The sequence below is a fragment of the Leopardus geoffroyi genome, chromosome D2 (assembly GCF_018350155.1).
Source record: "Leopardus geoffroyi isolate Oge1 chromosome D2, O.geoffroyi_Oge1_pat1.0, whole genome shotgun sequence".
NCBI classification, from domain to species: domain Eukaryota; kingdom Metazoa; phylum Chordata; class Mammalia; order Carnivora; family Felidae; genus Leopardus; species Leopardus geoffroyi.
In genome coordinates, this window is record NC_059334.1 from 75791780 (window position 1) to 75812396 (window position 20617).

The window sequence follows — 20617 nt, forward strand, 5'->3', positions numbered from 1 at the left end:
TCATCTCAGAGGGGACCCAGAAGAAGAGAGGTGTTAGAAGTGGGGTTGGAGGGGTGGTGCCTGGGTGGCTCAGTTAGTTAAGCGCCCAACTTCAGCTCAGGTCATGATCTCACAGTTTGTGGGTTGGAGCCCCGCGTCAGGCTCTGTGCTGACAGCTCAGAGCCTGGAGCCTGCTTCATATTCTGTGTCTCCCTCTCTCTCTGCCCCTCTGCAACTCACGCTCTGTCTCTCAAAAATGAATAAACATTAAAAAAAATTTTTTAAAAAGTGGGGTCGGGGTCCTGGCCAGGAGGAAAGGGGCCTCAATAGGATGCCAAAGGCCCACTCGCCTATTTCACCACAATTCTGAGCCCTTCCTTCTCAATCAGCTGATCTGTCTTAGGCCAATGTGCAAAGGCTCAGTTCCTGGGTCAGTCCCAACCAGGTTGACCAACTGTCCAGTTTACCCAAGGTTGAAGGGTTTTCCAGAATATAGGACTTTCTCTGTGAGTCAACCTAGACTCAATATCCACGTCTCTTTCTTGGGCGATGGAGGTCAACAGACTTGGGAGGTAGCTTGGAAGGTGTAGGTCCCAATATCCAGGTGCATGCCCCAGGTTCTGGGCCAACTGGAACACATTTATTGAGCATCTAAGAGCCCCATCTCCACCTGCAATGTTCTCCATTTAAGGAATGGTTTTGTGACTATCATCTCTCTGGGCCCCACAGGGCCTCATGAGATAAGGAGGGCCAGCCATGGATTACAGATGAGAAAATTAAGGTCTAGGGTGGCAGCGAGTCACTGTTAAATGACTCGCTGAGGGCTCCCAGCTAGAAAGGAACCAAGTGGAAATCAAAGATATACCTCTCACCTCCAGCCATGTGGAACCAGGTGTGGCCTTATCCTAGGCTTTGGTGGGGAGACTAATGTGCACCCCTGAGTCTGGCCTCAGAAAGCTTCCTGCCCTGAGCAGCAAAGAATGGTATCCACAAGCCACAATGCCACAGGACAACCTGAGCTCAGTGTGGGGACAGGAGAAGAAGCATGGGGCCATGGGATCTCAATAAGAAGCGATGCAGGCAAAGGAGCCACTGAAGATGGACCCAGAAGGATTGACCAAACCCCCGTGTCTCTTCATCTGTGGCTTGAAGTTTGTGGAGCAGATCACAGCTTCCCTGTCCCTGGGCAGCTTAGTGACAATACAGACTCTCAGTCGCATCCCAGACCTACCAAATCAGTCTCTTCAAGGAATGGTGGCCCAGGGACCTCTTTTTTTAAAAGCTCAGCAAGTGGTTAAGACGATGACCCAGATCTGAGAACATTTTCCAGCCAATTTCTGTGGCTCCTCCCAACCATGCGAATATCTTGAAATATACATGGGATTTCCATCAGCAGGCTCTTAGGAGTCAGGCACCTATGAGACAGGTAATGTTAATATGCCCATTTTACAGATAGGAAACTGTTCCACACTGAGATCAGCTAGTCCACGAGTCCATTACTCATTTCATTTGGCTTTAATGCCATCCAGAACCTAAACTGTCTCAAAACCGTGCTTCTAAAGGAAGGACAATATAGGTCAATAGACTTTTTCTGTAAAGTGCCAAGTAGTAAATATTTTAGGCACTGTGTTCTATACAGCCTTTGTTGTAGCTCCTTAACTCTACTACGATGGCACAAAGGCAGCCTTAGACATTATGTGCGTGAATATGGCTGTGTACCAATAAAACTTTATTTATGGATATTGAAATTTGAATTTCCTATGTTTTAAGTCACAGAATATTTTTCTTCTTTTGATTTTTTTCCCCAATCGTTTAAAAATATAAAAAACTGAGGTGCCTGGGTGGCTCAGTTGGTTAAGCAACTGACTTCGGCTCAGGTCATGATCTTGTGGTTCACAAGTTTGAGCCCTGCGTTGGGCTCTGTGCTGACAGCTCAGAGCCTGGAGCCTGCTTTGGATTCTGTGTCTCCCTCTCTCTCTCTGCCCCTCCCCCACTCACAATCTCTCTCTCTCTCTCTCTCTCTCTCTCTCTCTCTCTTTCTCTCTCTCAAAAATTAATATAAAAATTTTTTTTAATATAAAAAACCATTCTTAGTTCACGGGCCATACAAAAACAGGTGTCAGGTCAGATTTGGCCCACAGACCATAGTTGTCAACCTCTTTACCAGTCAGTCCATCTGCAACGGTCAAGCAACCCTCCATAGAAATGAGCTGGAGTGCCTGGACCCTGTGGGAAGTTTTAGCCTGGGACTTGTCACTTCACTACCCCTCCACACCTGCCTTCTCACTCTACCCCTACACCCCTGCACACATGCTCCTCCTTGCTTGTCCCTGTCCCTGCTCAGCCTGACCTCTTTAATTTTCAGATCTGCACTTGCCACTTGTGCCTGAATACAGAGTCAGCACTATCCACCCCACAGCCCAGCCTTATCAAGCCCAGCCCACAGCCCCACTGACCATCGCACTTTAGAGAGACCAAACACTTAATTGGCAATATTAATGGAAATCCAAGGTTGGGCACATATATATTTTCAGAGAAAATCATATCCTCCCAGCCAGTTTGAAATCCACAGCCTACGGTGGAGAGGCATACACAGCCCTGGGTAAGCCTGTAGTCAAAAGTCACATTGGTTGTATACTTTTACCGACCAGCCCCTCCTGCATTTTATCCTGAAGTTCTTGTGTGACACTGAACTTTTTCAGTGGATTATTTTAGCTACCAGCCAGTTCTGTAATCTTTATCCCCTGGGGTCAAGTTCAAAGAGAATTCCAATGTGATTAAGTAAACATATGCAAGGAGTAGATTTATGTGCTACTGTGCTATTCTTTGTGATGTTGGCATTGGGCAGGGAATTATAACAGCTCCCGTGTGCTCAGTTTATTTCCTAAGCAACTAACTCATCAGTCCCCACTGTGGATGAAAGCACTTCTTGGGACATTTGAAATTCAAAGTGAACTGCATTCATGGCTCCATCAGTTAAAGAGGAGCGGGGAGAGAGACCAGGAGGAGATGATTATACGAAGGGACGGGTGAAGAGTGAACCGATGAATCTCTGCTGTTTGTGAATGCATGTTGTTCACAGAGAGGAGCAGAAGTGAGTCTCAGGTATTTCAGTCCATTATGACTGAGAAATTGAACTGTAAATGGTACCTGGAGCAGTGGGCTGTAACTGCCCCATGCAGGGAGTTAATGGAAACGCGGAGAGCTTTTCTCTTTTAACAAAGTACTTGAGCAATTATCTCAGGACACCCACTGTGCAGGGGGACCAGACAGACTGCTGGGTTACTGAGACAGTTAGAGGCAAAATAAATTCCCTGACAGCCTTCGCAGGCCAGATGCTCTGGTCCTCATTTGCCACCAGAAACAAATGATGTTGGGGCCCAAACCCCTTCTCAGCCATGTCTTCTGTACCCTGGGAAACAATTGGTCAACAGGTCCAAGTCACAGCCCTATACCTATATATAATCCCATTTAATCCCCAATCATCCTTTGAGAAGGTTTTGTCATTACCCCACCTTACACATAGAATCCCATTTTATAGGGGAGAAAACTGAGGCTCAGGGAGTTTATCAAGACAGAGCAAAGGCTAGAAATAATGTTAGCTAGTTCTGAATCCTGTGCTCTTTTCATTATGTCACGGTGATAGGAACCTCAGCATTCTGAAATACTCTCATGCCTCAGCCTTCACATCAAACCCACACAAATTCTTGGGTCAAGTCAAAACTCACTGAGAAAGGCAAAATGTAGGACATCTATTAGATAACTGGAAATTTGAATACTGACTTGATATTTGATGATATTTTAAGAATCATTATTAATTTATTTTAGGGGTGGTAATTCTATTACAGATATGTGTTTTACAAGTAGACTCGTGGGGCAACTGGGTGGCTCAGTTGGTTAAGCATTCAACTTTGGCTCTGGTCTTGATCTCACGGTTCATGGGTTCAAGCCCCACATCAGGGTTTGCACTGATGGTGTGGAGCCTGCTTGGGATTCTCCTTCTTTCCCTCTCTCTCTGCTCCTCCCTGACTCATACTTTCTCTCTCTCTCTCAAAATAAATAAATAAACTTAAAAAAAAAAAATAAAAACAACCAGAGTCTTTATATGATGTATCTTTATCTCAGATGCATCCTGAAATATTTATAATGACTCTGCAGTTGAACTCTGAATGATGTTAGTCAGTAAAAGACCTCAGGGCCTGGGTTTCAGTAGGGGTGATGGTGCCTGGGTGGTACTGGGGTACCCAGGAGATGCCTGGTCAAAGATGGCATCAAAGATGGCAGATGGCTAGCATAACCTTGGGAAGCCCATGGCGCCACCTGGTGGAAGAGGACTTGATTCTCATCACGTTTAAGTTTATTCATGAGAACGTCCTAAATTTCTTGGGCTTGGAGGCTAGAGATCCCGTGTGTGTACAGCTGGGGTAGAACCAGGTTAATTGGAATTATTAGATGTAACAGAACTCTTCTATATGCATCGGCTGCTAAGGTCTACAGAAAGGTGACTTAAACTTACAAATAGGTAACAATTTCTTACACAAACCTGAAGGACTTTTTCTAGATATTCAAATTTCTTGGTAGTTTCTTACAGAAAAAAGAACACAGTGGCTTCTTCTATTCAACATCATTTAAGCCCTACTATATTTGGGTTTGTTTGTTTGTTTGTTTGTTTGTTTAGAGAGAGAGAGAGAAAAAGCGTGAGTGGGGGAGGGGTAGAGAGAGAGACTCCCAATCAAGCTCTGCACAGTGCAGAGCCTGATGCAGGACTCAAACCCATGAATTACGAGATCGCAATCTGACTCAAAGTCAGACGCTTAACCAACAGAGCTAGCCAGGCACCCATGTTTGGGTTTCAATACACAGCCTCTTCCTTTTCCTTAGGAAATTTCTTCCAAACCAGTAGTGCTCAAAAACTATATCACACTGTATTAAAAATACAGTTTCTGTAAAAAAAAAAAAAAAAAACTTTCAACAAACAAGTCCAGGACCAGACGACTTTACAGGTGAATTCCACCAAACATTTAAAGAATAGTTAATACCTATTCTTCTCAAATTATTAAAAAAAAAAAAAAAAAACAGAAGAGGAAGTAAAGCTTCCAAATTCATTCTATGAGGCCAGCATTACCCTGAATTCAAAACTAGATAAAGACACTACAAAGAAAGAGAACTACAGGCCAATATTTGATGAACATAGACACAAAAATCCTCAACAAAATATAGGCAAATTGAATCCAACAATACTTTTAAAAAATCATGCACCACAATAAAGTGGGATTTGTTCCTGGCATGCAAGGGCAATTCAATATTTGCAAATCAATCAACATGGTACATCATATGAACAAGAGAAAGGATAAAAACCATATGATCATTTCAATAGATGCATAAAAAGCACTTCACAAAGTACAACATCCATTCATGTTAAAAATCCTCAACAGGGTGCCTGGGTGGCGCAGTCGGTTGAGCGTCCGACTTCAGCCAGGTCACGATCTCGCGGTCCGTGAGTTCGAGCCCCGTGTCGGGCTCTGGGCTGATGGCTCGGAGCCTGGAGCCTGTTTCCGATTCTGTGTCTCCCTCTCTCTCTGCCCCTCCCCCGTTCATGCTCTGTCTCTCTCTGTCCCAAAAATGAATAAACGTTGAAAAAAAAAATTAAAAAAAAAAAATCCTCAACAAAGTAGGTTTAGAGGGAACATATCTCAACAAAATAAAAGCCATATATGAAAAACCCTCAGCTAACATCATATTCAATAGTGAAAAACTGAGAGCTTTTCTCCTTAGATCAGAAACAAAGCAAGGATGTCTGTTCTGACCACTTTTATTCAACACAGTACTGGAAGTCCCAGCCACAGCAATCAGACGAGAAAAAGAAATAAAAGGCATGCAAACTGGTAAGGAAGAAGTAAAACTCTCATTATCTGCAGATGACATGATACTCTATATAGAAAGCCCTAAAGATTCTACCAAAAACTACTAGATCTGATCAACCTATCAGTAAGGCCTCAGGATATAAAAATCAGTATTCAGAAATCCATTGCATTTCTATTACCAATAATTAAGTAGCAAAAAGACAAATTAAGAAAACAATCCCATTTACAACTGCACCAAAAATAATAAAATACCAAGGAATAAACTTAACCAAGGAGGTGAAAGACCTGTACTCTGAAAACTTTAATGAAACTTGATGAAACCATAAAACTTTGATGAAAGAAACCATAAAACTTCAATGAAAGAAATTGAAGATGACAAAAACAAATGGAAAGACATTCTATGCTCATGGATTAGGAGAACAAATGTTAAAATGTCCATTCTACCCAAAGCAATCTACAGACTTAATGCAATCCCTATCAAAATACTAACATGTTTTTTCACAGAACTAATAATCCTAATATTTGTATGGAACCACAAAAGACCCTGAATAGCCAAAGCAATCTTGAAAAAGAAGAACACAACTGGAGGTGTCACAATCCCAGATTTCAAGATATACTACAAAGCTATAGTAATCAAAACAGTATTGCACTGGCACAAAAATAAACATACAGATCAATAGAACAGAATAGACAGCCCAGAAATAAACCCACAATTCAATTAATCTTCAACAAAGGAGACAAGAATATATAATTGGAAAAAGACAGCCTCTCCAATAATTGGTGCTGGGAAAACAAGACAGCTACCTGCAAAAGAATGAAACTGGACCTCTTTTTAACACCATACACAAAAATAAATTCAAAATGGATGAAAGACCTAAATGTGAGACCTCTGAAACTGTAAAAATGCTAGAAGAGAGCACAGGCAGTAATTTCTCTGACATCAGCCATAGAAGTATTTTTCTAAATATGTCTCCTAAGGCAAGGGAAATAAAAGCAGAAATAAACTATTGGGTCTATATCAAAATAAAGTGAAGGAAACAATCAACAAAACAAAAAGACAACCTACCAAACGGAAGAAGATATTTGCAAATGACACAAATGATAAGGGGTTAGTATCCAAAATATATAAAGAACTTGTACAACTCAAACAAACAAAACCCAAATAATCCATTTAAAAATGGGCAGAAGACATGAACAAACATTTCTCCAAAGAAGACATACAGAAGGCCAACAGACACATGAAAAGATGCTCCACATCATTAATCATCAGGGAATGCAAATCAAAACTACAATGAGCTATCACGTCACACCTGTCAGAATGGCTAAAATCAACAACACAAGAAATAACAGGTGTTGGTGAGGATATGGAGCAAAAGGACCCCTCTTGCACTGTTGGTGGGAACATAAACTGGTGTAGCCACTATGAAAGACAGTATGGTGGTACCTCAAAAAGTTAAAGATAGAATTGCCATTTTATCTAGTAACTCCACTACTGGGTATTTACCAAAAAAATACAAAAACACTAACTCAAGGAGAAACGTGCACACCTATGTTTATTGCAACATTACTTACAATAGCCAAATTATGGAAGCAACCCAAGTGTCCATCCATAGATGAATGGATGAAGAAAATGTGGTATGAATACACAATGGAATATTACTCAGCCATAAAAAAGAATGAACTCTTACCATTTGCAACAGCATGGATGGAGCTAGAGAGTATAATGCCGAGTGAAATAAGTCAGTCAGACAAAGACAAATGGCATATGATTGCACTTATATGTGGAATTGAAGAAACAAATGAACAAAGAAAAAATGTAGAGAACTGGTGGTAAAAAAAGAACAAATAAACAAATAACAATAAAAAACAAATTCTGGGTTATGCACCACCCCAGTCTTTTATGAGTGGGTCTAGGAGAACCAGGGCCCTTGACAAACCCTTAGACCCCCAGGACTGTTCTCTGGTTCAAAAGAAGGGGGAAAAAGGAAACATGGCCCTCCCCTTCCCATTAGTTCCATAAGTACCAGAAGTATCAGAAGTGAAGTGTTATGTGTGAGCAGTAAAGGAGACTCGTAGGAAAAAAGCACATAGTAGGGAATAACTACTATTCCCCAAATAGGAAGGAAAAAACTGTGGGCTCTCCTTCACACATACACATGTCCATCAACTAATGAGTAGAAAAATAAAATGTGGTGCACCCATAAAATGAAATACTATTCAGGCATAAAAAAGGAACAGTAGTACGGATTCATGCTACAATATGAATGAAACTTGAAAACGTTATGCTAAGTAAACGAAGACAAACATAAAGGGCTACATGTTATATGATTCCCTTTCTATGAAGTGTCCACAATAGGCAAAGACACAGAGACAGAAAACAAATCAGTGGTTGTCTGGGGCTGAGGGGAGGGGAATGGGAAGTGTCTGCTTATAGGTAAGAATTTCTCCAGGGAGTGATGACAATGTTCTGGAATTAGATAGGTGATGGTTGCAAAACCTTGTGAATATAGTAAGAACTACTGAATTGTGCACTTTAAAACAGTGAATATCATCATATGTGAACTATAGCTCAAAAAAAAAAAAAAAAAAAAAAAAGCCCAACCGATAAAAAGCCAGCCAAGAGCCTAATCCAAGTAATTACCCTCCCATGCCCTGCTCCAACATCATTCACAATGTCCATTGCAGCCTGACACAATTAGAGTCCCATGGGGAGGGGGGCGCACTTCGCTACCCACAGCTATTGCTGAGGGGACATTGTTTTACTGTGCGATTCTAGGGAGGGGGCACCACGCTTACAGCTAAATGGAACGATGGTGTGGGGGGACCTGGAACACCCACAGCCTGCTCAGAAATTCATGACTTCAACAGCCTGGCTGGAGATGACAGCTTATGTCAGTCAGATCTCTCCAGAATCTGAAACCAGAGAACAAGAAACCGAAGAGTGAAGCCCTGCGAGATGAGCTAAGAGGACATAAGGGAGACTTGCATTCAGAGCAGCCACTGGAGCAGGAGAGAGGGCGGAAGTCTGGAGGAAGCAGCAGTGATATAAAAGCCAAGGGGACAGTGAGAGGAGAGCAGAAAGCATGGGCAGCAGAGAAGTTGTCCTCCCTCCTTCCCGACGGTGCTGTGGCCTCCCTGAGCTGCACTCAAATTCCTGTTCTCAGATTCCCACGAGTCCCTGTGGTATCTTTAAGTAACCACCTGCCCATACCTGAGCTCGTCTTAGTAAGGTCTGTTCTTTGCACTAAAAAGAATCCGATGATAGCACCCAATAGGCATCTACAAACCCAGGTCAGCAGACCAGCACCCTGGCATTCATGGCCTCAGGGATGGGTTCTTTGGTGAGCCATTCGTCACAAAGAAAATAGCAGATCTTAAATAGCGTCTTCAGAAGCCCAGCCAAGAGAGCACTGGACATCTGCCTGGGATTCTGTATGTACGACTCCAGGACCCATTTTGGATACTGGCCTCAGGAACCCTCAGACCTGCACAATAAAGAGAAATTCCTGCTCAGTGAGGCCATATGTGAGGTATAGGCTTCCATAGCACTGACCAATTACATCTTGGTGTCTTACTTTCCTTTCCCTTGTCTTCCGACTTATTTGATATGATCTAGCCTCTGCAATCCCCTTAAGTTAGCCCAATATATATAAGATAAAAATTGATGTGGAATAATAAAGGTAGTGAGACCAGATATCTTATCTGGAGTGACCTTGAACTTATCAGTATTCTTCAAAGTAAGGAGAAGACATTTCACATCTCACTTTTAATGAAGGAAAAAAAAACTGTTGCTGGAAATATTTACCTTTCATCTACTGTGCTGAGAGATGGGGGAGATTTGTCAGCTTTGATCTCCACTTGTTTAATTACCGGGAAATGAAGTGCGCCTGAGCCAGCAGGATCATGAAGTCTCACTCTTGCTGCAAAAGTTGGCAGCAGGGGACCCAGCAGCCCGGCCTTTCATTTTCCCAGATCAAAGCCGAGCCAGCACCAAGATGGAAGAAGTGCCCTGATGAGATGCGTCCGAAGAAGAACCAGGTAGTGGGGTCCAGACCAAGAGGTCACTGGTCCAGTATCTACTACGGGGTACCCCTTCCTCCCCTTCCATCCCAAGAGTGTAGTCCAGGGCCCTGCGTGGCCTGCCAGAGCCAAGTGAGTGCCCACCTAGCTCACGCCGCGTCCCAACTGGAGGCAAGCCCAGAACACCTGTGCACCCACCATGTTAGCTCTGACCACCATCCTCAAGGTACTCCTCGCATCCAATTCCACCTGTTTTAGAACTTCTAGCCACAATCTCGGGCTGGCCCCTTATCTGAGCCTCACCTATACAGCCCAGGTAGCTGGACACCATCCTAAGAATAAGACCAGAAGGTGGAAAATGAGGCAAAAGCTGGTCTTCTCCAAGGACAGACTTCATGACGTGGAAGCTGGAATTTAGTCTCTGGGCATACAGGGCCTGACAGGTAACCACAGGGAATGAGCGTGGGCAACATCAGAGGAAGGGCACTGTCAGGTGTGATTGATAGCATCCAACCCTCCTGTAATATAGGGGTAACTCCATGATGTTCACCCCTAAAATGAGTGTTGAATTAAACACTTTTAAGGGCCCTTCTCACATTAGCACCTTTATGACTCTGCTTATCAAGGCTGTTCTGTAAGCAGAACTCTGCTAGCTGCTGAAAAAGACACATGGGATGCTGAAGATGATGACTGCAGCTAACATTTACTGAGCGCTGATTATGTGCCAGGTTCTATACAAAGGTTGATTTAATCCTCAAAAATATCTATGGGATCAGTATCGTTATTATCTCCATCTGACAGATAAGAAAACTGAGGTCAAATTGTTTCACTTCCCCAAGTTCACAAAGCTGTTAAGTGAGCATGATATCAAATGATAAACTGCCCTTACAGGGGCGCCTGGGTGGCTCAGTGGGTTGAGCATCTGACTTCGACTCAGGTTGTGGTCTCACAGTTTTTGTAAATAAGTTTTATTGGAACACAGCTACACCCACTTGTTATGTATTCTCTATGGCTGCTTTCACATGGCAACGACAGAGTGGAGTAGCTGTGACAGAAACCATGTGGTCCACAAAGCCTAAAATACTCACCATCTGACCCTTTAAAGCTTGCCAAACCCCTCTGTTACGGTGACCAACTGGCTGGGTTTGGCCAGCATGGCAGGACTTCATGGTTTCGTTTTGTTTGGTTGTTAAGTAGGCTTCATGCCCAGTGTGGAGCCCAGTGCAGGGCTTGAACTCAAGACTCTGAGATCAAGACCTGAGCTGAGATCAAGAGTCGGACACTTAACCAACTGAGCCACCTAGATGCTCCTGCAGGACATTATGCTTTATTTATTTTGTTTGGTTTTGTTTGTTTGGGGGGGTTTTAATGTTTATTTATTTATTTATTTTGAGAGAAAGAGAGAAAGCATGAGCAGGGGGAAGGGCAGAGAGAAAGGGAGAGAGAAAATGCCAAGCAGGCTCCACACTGTCAACACAGAGCCTGATGCGGGGCTGGATCCCATCAACCGTGAGATTGTGACCTGAGCTGAAATCAAGAGATGGAAACTTAACTGACTGAGCCACCCAGGTGCCCCAAAAACCCCAACTTAAAAAAAAATGATCTGAATGCTCAATAATGAGGGATTGGTTTTTTAAAACCAGGTCCATACAATGCAATGTCATCAGCCATTTGAAAAGACAATGTATGTCAGTATTTATTGACATGGAAAGACATCTACTTCATGTTACATTTTTTAAAAAACATAGAAAAACAGCAGGGCGCCTGGATGGCTCAGTCGGTTGAGCTTCTGACTTCGGCTCAGGTCATGATCTCACGGTTTGTGAGTTTGAGTCCTGCGTCGGGCTCTGTGCTGACAGCTCAGAGCCTGGAGCCCGCTTCGCATTCTGTGTCTCCCCCTCTCTCTGCCCTCCCCTGCTTGTGCTCTGTCTTTCTCTCAAAAATAAATAAACATTTAAAAGAACCTTAAAAAACACAGAAAAACAGCTTTTAAGGTATGTTATTTCTGTCGAATTTAGAGAGAGAAAAAGAGAGAGCTGCACCAAAAAATGGTAATTATCTCGGAGTAGTTGGATTTTTTACTGCTCTATCCTCTTCATACAAAATACTGTATGATTTTGTGAAATGACAATGTGTTATCTTTACACAAAGGGGAAAAAATGGAAATGTCACTAAGAAAACCTTTCTCTCTAAATATAAAAACATGGCCTTCCAGTCCTTAAGAAAGCCTCCACCCTCTCCGCCAGCTCCTCTTGCCACCAACTCCCGCAATGGAATCTGACTGACCTTGAGGTTGCCTTTCCCGCTGGCCCAGGAGAATAGAATCCCCGGTGGCAGGTGAAGGGGGCACCATGCCCTTTGGAGGCCTTCTTTGGAGAAGCCAAGGAAAAGCCTCCCTTCCCCACCACGTGCAAACGGAGTGAAGAAACTACCCACAAAACCAACTCCAACCACGTTTAAAAAAAAAAATCCTTCCAACCAAGTCATAATATTTTTGGAGTGAGATTTACTTTACAATATTTTAATAACTGCAGCATTGCGACTGAAGTCCTTTGTAGCTGGTCTCAGGGGCCTTCCTGGGACGTTGCACTTAATGAGGTTTATAATTCAATATAACTACATCTGCATCTTTAATTATGCCTAACATTTAATCTTCATTGCGCCACTTGAATTGGAAGAGCTAAAATTAGGCCTGCTGTAGTTTAATCTGATAATAAACATCCATGACATTTAGAGCAAAAATGTACTCATTTCATTAGAGTGGCCGACACATTTACCATTTGCCTGAACTGAGCAAATACCTTCAGCAGTTCCTTTTAACTGCAACAGAGAGCAATGTTTTAAACAATCCCCCGGTAGACTCATGCAACTCTAGACCTTGGAGATTAGGTAGTCCAATATCACTGTTTTTCAAGGCAGAGTGCTGAGACCCAGAGAGGTTAAGCCATTTGTCCAAAGTCACGCAGCAAGTTAACAGGTAGAGGGTATTAAAGGAAACGAGACCCAGGATTCTTGAATCCTCACCCAGGGCTCTATTTGCCATTCTTTTGCTGTCACCCTGGTACATGTGGCTAAATTAGGACACTGTTTTTGTTGGTCATTCATCCCTCTGAACAGCACCCCTCCTCTGCTTTTAATAGAATCCAGACAAGATACCATTTAAGTTCCTGTATTGAGCCTCACACTCTGACTCCAAACTCAAAGCAATAACAAATAAAATATAAAAGGAGAAAATTGAAAAGATACATTCTCATTCAAAACAGATATCATAGATACCACCAAGGACCAAAACCCAAGAAAATGAAACATTAAATAGGCTGAAGCTTGGGGCTATTTGCCTGCAGGTCTGGAAGGAGGCAGAATTGATCAGGAGTCTAGTTACCTGGGATACTAAGAACCAAAAATCCCCCATTTAAGACCAGTGATGGCAATCAGGCTCTTTGATTTAAGCCGGAACAGGAGCTGAAAAAAATATCTGCCACTTATTACTACCAGGGCTACAGCATACATGAACCTGTTTGAGTAGACAGAGTTGACAGGTCAGAAGGAGCAGACGAGACTTCTCCAGAAACATGTGGACCACGCAGCTTGATGGACTGGTGACTGGGTCTGTGACATTCTCAATGCCTCTCTACCAAAAAGACCTGACCCTTGACGAGGAGACCTGATTTTGAACCGGGCCTCCAGGGAGAAAGAGAAAACCTTCCATTCAAGGTGAGCCACACACATACACACACATACTTATGCTCACAGTTTAAACCTACATGCAACCGAAGGACATAAAATAGTGGGGCACTTGGTGGTTCAGTCAGTTAAGCATCCGACTTCAGCTCAGGTCATGATCTAACGGTCCTTGAGTTCAAGCCCCGCATCAGACTCTGATCTGACAGCTTGGAGCTCAGAGCTTGGGGCCTGTTTCAGATTCTGTGTCTCCCTCTCTCCCTGCCCCTTCCCCACTCACGCTCTCTCTTTCTCTCTCTCTCTCTCAAAAATAAATAAACATTAAAAAAATGTTTTTTAGGGGCACCTGGGTGGCTCAGTCAGTGAAGAGTCCAGCTTCAGCTTAGGTCATGATCTCACAGTCCATGGGTTCAAGCCCTGCATCAGGCTCTGTTCTGACAGCTCAGAGCCTGGAGCCTGCTTCGGATTCTGTGTCTCCCTCTCTCTCTGTCCCTCCCCCACTCATGCTCTGTCTCTCTCCATCTCTCAAAAATGAATAAATATTTAAAAAAAATGTTTAACGTTTTTTAAAAAGAAAAGAAACTACTTGAGAGACAACTATCAAATTTTAAAATAGGAGAACTTTTGCCACAGGAACCAGAAATGTTGGAACAATTAGAAACTCCTTAAACATTATATTTAAGTAGACTGTAGGGAGGTTCCTGTGAGCCCACCTGCTGGGAATCAATCCTCCACCTGCCAGAGGAGGCTCTCACACACCCACTTGCAGAGGGTACTAAGTGCTGCAGAAAGTGGGGGCAAGGTCTAGAGATGTGGCCGTGAACTTAAGCCAGAGGAAACTAGGAGTTTTCTCTGGAAAACTAGAAGGAAATGAAAAAAAAAAAAAAAAAAAAAAAAGATGAGCCTGAAAATCCAAATTCCAAAACAATGAACAAAATTAAAACATAAAAAATTTAATCTGGATACGTGTTTACTCTAGACAGAAGAAAAACAGCAGAGCAACCACATAATGGCTAGAAAATAAGTAAGTTTATAATCCTCAATGAGATAACATTCACAAAAAAGAACAAGAAAGCACAGAACGAAAACAGACCAAATACGAGACAAAGCAGGTACATTCCTTTTTAAGTCAGGTAATGTGGAATTGAAAAGTAGAGCCCCTGAAAGAGAAGTCAGGCCCCCTGGCCAAATCCAAAGTGCACGAAAGGCTTGGAATGGCATTTGGGAACATGCCTTGGATGAAACAGGCTGAGGCCTGTGGAGGTCCATGAGCATGGAATGCATCGCCAGCTGGGTGAGGGGACATTTAACGGGACCCCAACGAAGAACTGAGCTGTGTCTTCATGGGCTGCACTCTGCTTCAGCCAGGCTTCCCCATTCATCAGCCCCAGCACCTCAGCACTAAGAGAAAGCATGTTCTGCCCTCACACTGGCTCAGGTAGGAGGATCACAAGGAGAATCTCCCCTCTCTACATCGGAGCAAGAGAAAGTGTGATAGGACAGCCTGTATGGAGCGTCAGCAAGATGAAGAAAAAAAATGCTCAGGAGAAGAAGAAAGAATGGAGGGAAGAAGAGAGGCAGGAAAAGAAGAAAGGAGGAAGAGGGAGAAAGAGGGAGAGAGAAGCAGGGGGGAAAGAGCATTTAAAAGATAGAAAAGAGGGGCACCTGGGTGGCTCAGGTCATCTCGTGGTCTGTGAGTTCGAGCCCCACGTCGGGCTCTGTGCTGACAGCTCGGAGCCTGCAGCCTGCTTCGAATTCTGTGTCTCCCTGTCTCTCTGCCCCTCCCCCGCTCATACTCTGCCTCTCTCTGTCTCTCAAAAATAAATAAATGTTAAAAAAAAAATTTAAAAGATAGAAAAGATGAACCCAGTCTGGAAGAAAATAAACCTTAAAAAAAACAGAAAAATTCTCCAAATGCTTTCTGCTGTGACAGAAACTTAGTAAGAACGTACATTCAACAAGATAAGAGTTTGGGAGAAGAGAAGGGAAGGAGACCCTGAACTGAAGAAACAGAGTTCCAAAATAACACTATTTCAGATCTAATAAATATACAAAGCAAAGAACAAAATAGACACAGCTGAAAATCAAACTGCTGGCATTCAGCAAGCCTTGAGATTATCATAATACTGCAGAGGATATACATACAGAGGTTAGAGCAATTAAAGAGAACATAGCACCTATTTTTAAAAAATCATCCAACACAGGGATAATTGAATAAAGAACTGCCATGGTTATGTTTACGTGTCAATTTGGCTAAGCTCTGGTGACCCAATGCTTGGTCAACAGCAGTCCAGATGTTGCTGTCAAGGGATTTTTTTTTTAGATGTGATTAACATTTTTTCCTTATTCATAAATTGAAGGCATTATATGTGATTAATATTTAAATCAGTGGACTTTGAGTAAAGCACATTACCCTCTATAATGTGGGTGGGCCTCATCCAATCAGTTGAAGGCCTTAAGAGAAAAAAGACTGAGGTCCCTGAAGGAAGAAGGAACTCTCCTCCAGCTGGTCTTTGGACTCAACATAAACTCTTCCCTTGTTCTCTATCTCTTGCTCCTCCTTCTGCCTCCTGACCCACCCAGGTGCTTCCCCGTGTGGCCCTTCATGGTACACAGTGCCCTCTCCTCTTGGCAATTGGATGTAATAAACAAGGCAGTTGTCTCCATGTCTGTCACCTTACCAAACCTAATTAAAAGAGATTAGATAGAAAAAGGAAGATAGCACTGTCTCAGGGAACGCCTATCCTACTATTCCCACAGAGTAGAAACTATTAGCTCCACCTTACACAGTGAGGAAAGTGTAAGGAAAGGACTGAGTACCTTGCTGATGTTGGTTGACAGGGAATATTGATCAAGAGCTAAAGGTGTTGCCGTGGACTTTTTAAATAGAGATATAAGAAGTGTTAAAGATATCGGTATGTAGTGGGTGCCGTTCATCAAAATTACAATTACAATATGTTTTATTTTAGGAGGAAAATGTATTAGGTTTACTTGGTGGGAATGAAATATGTTAAGTGAGTTTATTCAGAGAAGGTAGCTGCGGGGGGAGTAATGAAATAACTAAGAGGAGGCTGCCAGCATTAATACATCAAACCTCCTGAGCTTTTTGTTTCCATCCTTACAGTCTTGAGAGGAGGCCAGCCAGGCTGGAATGCAGCCAGTGGAGCAGAGGGTCCAGCTGAGGCTGAACTCAGCAGCCCCCTCTCCAGGGTATTCCAGTTACAGAACATGCCGCCCCCAGCATGTTAGTGATATAATGAGGAAAGCCACATGGAAGCAGCAAATAGTAATTAGGGTAGGAGCAACATGGGGTCTTACTCCCTGCTACTCAGTCTGGTCTGTGGACCAGCAGCACGGGCATCACCTGGGAGCTTGTTAGAAATGCAGAATTCGGATGCCATCCCAGACTCATCTACTCAGAATGTGCATGTTAACAGTGTCCCTGGATGATTCACATACACATCAGTTTGGAAAGCTCTGGTCTTCATAGTTCCGCACTTGGGAAGGGGAGGGGGGTGTTAAGGAATGATTAGGATATGGGTGAAGGATGAAATCAGACAGAGATGAACTAAGACTGTAAATTAAAGGGCTTTTACTGAGCCTGCATGCTTGGTACTTCTTGGGACCACACACCAGACCTCATCTAGCTCCCACTGCTTTGGTCATGGTTAGGTTACCAGGGGATTGCCAATTTAACCTGGGTGAATCAATTTAACTCGTCGCGGGAGGTGGGGACTGTCTTGTGCACTGTAGGATGTTTAGCAGAATCCTTGGCCTCTACCCACTAGATGCCAGTAATGTTCTCCAATCCCTCCCTTACCCACCCCACCCCCCGACTAGTTGTGATAACCCAAATTTTCTCCAGGCATCACCAAATATTCCCAGGCAGACGGAGGGGAAGAAGCATGTATCCTTCCATTGCAAACTACTGGGTTACATAAAGCATTTTATGAATTCATGTTGCCTCATCTGTTCTACCTGGGACCATCAGTACATGAGGGAAAGTCCAAGACTGGGAGATGGTGGAGGTTGTTGTTGTGGTCAGGGTGAATTTGCTACTGCAGTTACATTCCATTTCTTTCCTGCCACTAAGAGAAGAAAGCCTTCAAAAGGATGGAAGGAAGGTGAACAACGATGTAGGGAGAAGTCAGGATAAAGTCTTTCTATCCGACTTCTAAGCTCATGTTTAGAGCTTATGTGCATTGCACCATTTCTACCCCAATTCAGGGGGAGCAGGAAGTGCTCTGGACCATGAGCTATGAGATACAGGTTCTAATGCCAGCTCAGTCTCTATTAGCTATAGGCCTTTGGATGAGTCCCCTCCCCTCCATGGGCCTCAGCTTCGTCTTCTGGGTTAGCCAAAGGATTTCCCCTCAATTTCAGTCATTCAATGAAGATCCTAGAAATGATGAAAGTTATACTCATCATCTTCACAAAGCTGAATTCCCATTTAGGAAACGTAGATACAGATAAGACTGAATTTGTTGTCAACTCCTAGCTAGGCTAAGAGGAGATGTAGCCCCAGTAGGACCAAGAAATCTGGGTGGGGCGTCCCACCATTAAATAATCTGGTTCAGGGGCACCCGGGTGGCTCAGTCGGTTAAGCGTCTGACTTCGGCTCAGGTTATGATCTCACGGTTTGTGAGTTTGAGCCCCGCATCAGGCTCTGTGCTGACAGCTCAGAGCCTGGAGCCTGCTTAGGATTCTGTGTCTCCCTCCCTCTGCCCCTCCCCAACTCACGCTCATGTGTGCTCTCTCTCTCCCCCAAAATAAACATTTATAAAAATAATAATCTGCTCCAAAGGAGAAAATGGCCAATGAGAGCAAGTCTCAATCAAAGCAGATATTGCCTTTATCTGCAACAGGGGAATGTGGATGGATGCTTGTCCAAGACCCTTCCAGATTGGACATTCTAGTCTCCAATGCTGTTGAACCACCCCTCCCGAGGGGACACTCAGTAACCAAACCATCCCCAGCCCTAGGATCTCTTCCAAAACTGAGCCTCTTCCAGGCCCATCTCAGCACATGGCTGCATCCAAAGTAACCCGAATCCAGCTCCTCACACCTCTGGAAAGCATCATAGGTCCAATACAAGAGGACTCTTAAGGAAGCAGCAAAAGGGAAGTAGCTGCACCACAACACCCGCAGCAGGGCTGCCTAAAAAATAATTTACATTCTCTCCCCACAAACCCTCTCCTCTACACACCTCCTAGGTCCCCTCTGCCACGGCCGACCTGACCTTAGCACTAGTTACCTTTGCTTCCTGTCACTTCCCCAACTAGCCTGTCTTCTAGTTCACTCCCAGCTGGTATCATTCCCCTCTCCACTGCCCACTCTAAATAGCCCTACAAGATCCCAGTTGCTGGCTATATCCTCAGAAACAAGTTTGGCTGCATGAATGAGAAAGTGAAAAGAAGGACTGGCTTACCCACTCAGGTCTTAGTTTCCCACATCAAAATTCTGGCAATCAGCAGGCCAGAGCTTGTACAGCAATTCCCTTATACCTTTCACTCTGCCGTGTGCCACGGCTGGGAGTGGTCTCCTTTGCCAGGTCTAGGACAGCTGCTGTGGCACCAGTCATGATGTGTGCTCCCAGGCCCAGAAAGAAGAAAGAGGGACGAGAAGGACACACACACACCCTTTAAGGGCACTTTCCAGTTTTGCCACTGTTTATTACATAAAAGGATGTAAAAGACTTGATCCTATGGTAATAATAAGAAAAAACTGGACAAATACTAAAATCATACTTTTCTATGAGTCTAACAGAGTGAAGGATGTAAGGAAGCCTTGATGAACTGAATTCCAGAAAGAAAACAACCCTTCCTAGGTAAGCAGAGGGCCAAGGCAGCTCCCTACCTGAGAAGGGATGGGGAGCTTATCTGTGGTACCTGTGGCATTCTATGAGGGGAGGGATTTTTCCATGAATGAGGAGAAACAGAACTGCTACCCCTGTTACAAAATCAGGGATTTATCTCATGGGTTTGACCTTATGCAGTAAGGGGAGCCAGTGGAACAGTCCACACAAGCTGTTGCCTCTGTAACTAGTAGTAAATCCCAAGTCACTAGAGGTGAGCAGGTCTGGAAAAACTGAAGGTAGATGAAGGCCAGGACAAAATGGAATCATGGGGGGGCGCCTGGGTGGCGCAGTCGGTTAAGCGTCCGACTTCAGCCAGGTCACGATCTCGCGGTCCGTGAGTTCGAGCCCCGCGTCGGGCTCTGGGCTGATGGCTCAGAGCCTGGAGCCTGTTTCCGATTCTGTGTCTCCCTCTCTCTCTGCCCCTCCCCCGTTCATGCTCTGTCTCTCTCTGTCCCAAAAATAAATAAACGTTGAAAAAAAAAATTAAAAAAAAAAAATGGAATCATGGGATGAACTGGGACTTATGAGGACAAACTGGGATCCACACGTGTTGTTCACACTTTCCAAACTTTAATGCTGTGAATTATCTATAGGAAAAGCTAACACTCTTTGCCCCAGAGATACATATGCAGTTGACCCACAATACAAAGATGAAGGAGATCTCTGAGGTCAGGTGTCCCACACCGAATAGGCAAACTTTCCTGGTGCCCCTGCTGACCTACAGAATGTAAAACAATATAGTGGCAGTTTCCCTTCTATCTTGCAAGCTTTGTGCAAAATGTCTCATGTGGCCTAAACTAACCCAGAAGCATAGAAAGGGAAATTCCCAAAAACATATTCCCAGTTCATCCGAACTGACAAAATATAGAGTGACCGACCACCGACTCTGTGAGCTGGCAGGGTAGGGTGCTACCTGGAAGAACCTCAAATGCAAAACTAAATTACTCAGCCCAATAATGCTGCCCCTGTCAAAAATTTTGCCAAGAAAGGAGTCATAAAGAAAGGGCAGGTAAACAGAGATAAACCACTTATTACCACTCAGCTTTGTCATGGTCACGGAGATGAATTTGGGGGCCCTGAGAAGTTGAATGCAAAGTGAACTGAAAATACCTGAACTGCAGTCCAACCTCCTCCCAAGTCAAATACTGATCAAACAGGGCAGGAGGCAAGGTGGACTATATCCAGCAAATAATCTCAGTAAGGCTGCAGCCCAGAC